A 5,000-nucleotide genomic window follows, 5' to 3' on the forward strand; every position below is an offset into this window, starting at 1 on the left:
CAGGTCTAGGAAAGTACAAATGAAAGCAGGCTGCTGGATGCATGCCAGAAAATGGTAGGTGAAATGTGAAGAAATGTAAAGGGAAGGGCAAGAGGTAATCCACGGCAGCCAAATGTAATTCAACACCAAAGGCACCACAATAGTAGTTCCTGCCATAAAACACATAAGATACCCTATAGCTATGATCGTACATACACACCCTATGACATAATCGGTGTTCACAGCACAATAGTATAAAGTGTGAAAGCACCCCACGCACACATGTGTATTCCCAAACACTGCACCATAGGTGTAAACATATGGGGAACTTTTAAAATGTACATGTTGGGAGCTGCCATAGCTGTGATTCATCACCATGTGTTAGAGACTGACGGTGTTGTGGAGGATGATGCTGACAACCACCGCAGGCCCCGGAGGAGAAGAGTGTTCAGACCAAGGGTAACCTACCATGGGCTACATGATCTGGAGATAGTAGAGTGTTACAGGGTGGACAGGGACATCTTACAGCAAATAGTTGAGCTGTGCCAGCCACGCCTGAGATCCAGAAACAACAGAGGGGAACCCATCCCAGTGGACACGAAGGTATGTGTAAGCTTGCGAATACTAGCCACAGGTACCTTTCAAAGGCCAACTGGAGATATAATGGGGATCTCACAGGCATCAGCATCCAGGGTACTACACCAGTTCCTGGATGCCATGTTCACATGCCAATGAGCATATATACTTCCCGAACTCAGGAGGAGTTGGCCAGCAATATGCCTCACTTCCACCAGGTAGCACAATACTCGGAGGTACTGGGTGTGAAAGACTGCATGCACATACATATCAAGTCACCACCCGGTGAGCATGGTAAGCGCTACATAAACCACAAGGGATTCCACTCATCAACTGCTAGGTCATGTGCAATGCCCAGGGCATTATCATGGATGTGTGTGCTGGCAGCCCTGGAAGCTACCATGACTCCCATATCTGGCATGCCTCACAGCTGTATCAGGTATTTGTTAGGGGGGACATCCCACATGGCCACCTTGTGGGGGATGCTAGCTATGCACTGGAGCTGTGGATGATGACTCCCATCAGAAATGCACACACTCCCATGCAAGAACACCATAATGAGGTACACACACAAACCAGAATCATCATAGAGCGTGTGTTCGGGATGCTGAAATCACAGTTCCATTGCTTGGACATATCTGGTGGAGCCTTGCAGTACTCTCCAGGCACATGTGCCCACATCTTCATAGTATGTGCCATGCTACATAATATGATCCTGCGGAAACAGGTACAGCAGGGACAAAATGGTGAAAGCCCTCACAGTCCACCACAATTGCCAAGACCATCACAGGCACAGAGGGATTCAGACCAAAAACACCCTGTGCCAGCCCCAGTAGGAAGACGGAGGTGTGCCCAATATGCCTATGCCTTGGCAAAGAGGGACCGTATAGCACATACTCTGACAGTGTAGACCCCTATGGACTGACACACCTCTCCACCTGTACACATAGTAAAATGGATGGCACACACACACGACCACCTGTAAATTGTAATGTATAGGTGGGCTACTGTGTGAATCCTACATAGGCAGCCCTCAACCATTGTAAACACAACAGCTATTTTAACAAGGAATGTCAACACCTGAACAGTACACACACCTATCAGTATATGTTGGTACTGTGTGTATAGGTTCCTAGGTACATTGGTAGGTACACGCCCGATTGTCAGAGGCCATACATCAATCGAGGCAAACAGTGTCTGCTGTTGCCACAACATCGAGTAACCAACTGTCGCTCAGTGGAGCAGAGGCAATTGCGGGATCCCATGTGTGTAATCTCTGTTCCCCACACACTCTGCATGGATTCCCTGGTGCATTAATGAGGGGCTCCACATAATGTAATCATGGATGTCGTGTCAAGGCATGGGGTGTAACCCCAGCATGCTCCACCTACGGTCGTGTGAAGGTGTACCACATTATAGTGTGTGGCTCACTGTGATATGCATGCCCAATGCTGGAGCACATCCATTAAACATCACATGGACATACCATTAATAGGACTCATCCATATGTAAACTAACTGAGTTACCCATGTGATTGCAGTATGGACTAACAGCCATAGTATAGTCCACATACAAAATGCCATAACACGTGTACAAATCCCAGATGCCCAAGTGGTAAATGCAGTGACTGTCGCGGCATGTTCCCGGTCCCACGTCCAGCAAGGGATGTAACGTAATCCCGAAGGCACGAATAATGCATGTTGGATGCAGGTCATCGGATCATGTTTAGCACACATTAGCAGGAATATGCGTTGCCCAGTGCTGGTAAGCATAGTTTAAATATGACTATACGGATATGCGCGAAACAGGGCTAAGCTTCTCTGAATATTGCGCAGATCACGGTCAATGATGTCCAGAATAGGTGAAACCAGCATTATTCACCCCTGTACTAATAGTGCCTGCTCTGAAGGGTAAAATGACCACTGCCAGGAGTAGAATATGCAATCATGTACACAATCACCTAACACTAAGCTACCCAAGATGTACTTATGGCAGGTGTGTAACGTGACAGGTTCAAACACAAACGCAGTAGAGTCCAGGAAACAGTATACACCGACAAGTACACAATGAAAGGTGTATTCTGCCTGTCACTCTCTGTCAGAGATATATATATATATATATATATATATATATATATATATATATATATATATATATATATATATATATACACACATAATACAGATAGAAAGGGTGATAGAGAGATATATGTTGATATATACAGATTCACGATATCTGCAAATATATAGATAGGTCAACGACATGTACACAACCATGGAGGTACAAATAAATAGGATACTGCCAACTATGGAATGTGTCACATACCGACGTGTAACCACGAGGCTGAAAGACCGAAAGAACACAGTACCAGAACACTAGAACCACGAGTAATATTATCACGATATTAAGGGACATTTAGTTACCACTGCCGGTGTTGCGGTCCATGTAGGTACTGTGTTCAACTGTGTTTGTGATTGCCGTAGTCTGTGTATGTGTGTGTTGAGGGTGCCATGTGTGTTTCCATGTGACTGTAATGTGTGTGTGTGTGTGTGTTTGTGTCTGCATCGTGTCCGCTAACCGGAGGTAGATCATTACGGTAGGTAAGCCCCTAAATTGTAGAAGTTATGAGGCAATGAAATTCGTCCTGAGGTCAGATCAACGGCACCTTTCCATTCCCAATTTCCAGCAATTGATGTGAGAATATCTCAGCTGATCGATTGTTTTGCAGCTGGACACGCATATTTGTAGTTAATTTTAACGTCCTTCGTGTCGCCACAAAGTAAGTATTTCAGGCAAGCATTTATTTTGTCGCTGGTGTTGATCGAGGAGAAGCGAAGCAGATCTGAAGCTGCAGAGCGTAATTGCCGTGCTGCAACAGTGCATCCTCAAGTCTGGCTGCACGTCGCTCTGCTGCTTCTCGGCAAGTATTTGTGCCATTCCTTGTCTGTTTTGCTGGTTCGCTGATGCCCGTTCGTCCTCAGTTTGATTTGCAATTACTCGTCACACTGCTTCCACTCATGAGTATGGCGACCTAAGTTTGATCTTCTGCGAGGCATTATTTGGATGCACTAAAGCAGATCGATTGCACTGAAAAAGAAGTAAGAAAGTTATAACAAAAACATATAAAATTGCATATTTGTATACAAATATATAGAATCCATAGTAGGTATATAAAAACACATGCGTTTGAATACAGCGTGTGACATCTATATAATAGTAGGTATATAAAAACACAGTATTCGAATGCATCATTGTGTGAAAATTTCAAAGCAATCGGTGAAGAACTTTCAGAGATTTAAGATTTTGAACAAACGAACATTTACATTTTTATTTATATATATATATATATATATATATATATATATATATATATATATATATATGTATGTATATATATATATATATATACATATACATATATATAATACATATATATATATATATATATATATATATATACACATACATACATATATACACACACACATATATATATATATATATATATATATATATATATATATATATATATATATATATATATATATATATATATTTATTTATTTTATTTATTTTATTTTACATTTGTTGACGGGCTAGTCCAACTGGATATATTTCCATTTTCAGTAGAGGCCGGGGAGAAAAACTCAACATAGCACAAAATGAAGTATCCAGTTGTATAACAAATAAATTAATAACTATTTGAAATAAAGAAGAAGGTTATTAAAAAGTACAATACTAAAAAGGTGAGTATAAAGTCATATATCAGTCATGTAATCATTGAAGATACACTACAGTTCATTGTAGTTAACATAAATGCTTGAGGTTATATAAGTTTTACAATGACCAGATTTTTAGCATACAGAGGGGTATGTAGAGTATGATTATGTATCCATAGGCAGTAAGAAGATAAAAATAGGATGGGTAGATTAATCTGGGTTAGTGCAGGGCATAACCAGAGTGATTTTAGGTGACTTTTGAGTTTTGCTTAAAGAGTGACAGTGAAGGTAGTAGTGTTAGGGGTAGGTAGAAGGTTCCAGTGTTTCCCAGCAGTACTGGAGAATAGGCTGTCGCCTGACAAGTTATTGGACTTACTTATGCTATGCGTAGTTTGCTCGAAGAGCATAGGAATTAGATTATTATAAGGGTAATGAGGTTAGCAAGTATTGGAGTATTATTTGGTTGGTAAAATATTTTATGAGCAATGGTGAGTTGGGAATAAGTTAGCACGTTAGGAGTTCAAGCCAGTCTAGCTGCTTTAGATTCAGACAGTGGTGTGTTCGAAATGCATTTCCAGTGGCAAATCTGGCAATATTGTTATAGGAGTTAAACAGTTTGAGAAGATTATTTTTCTTTAGATTAGTATAAATAGGAGAAGCATAGAAGAGCTGAGACTAAGTGAGAGTTGGCAATAGTGGTTCTAGCTATGGGAGTTAAGAAGGGTT

This window comes from Protopterus annectens, chromosome 1.part0 (assembly GCF_019279795.1).
Source record: "Protopterus annectens isolate FY-2018-M chromosome 1.part0, PAN1.0, whole genome shotgun sequence".
NCBI lineage: Eukaryota > Metazoa > Chordata > Ceratodontiformes > Protopteridae > Protopterus > Protopterus annectens.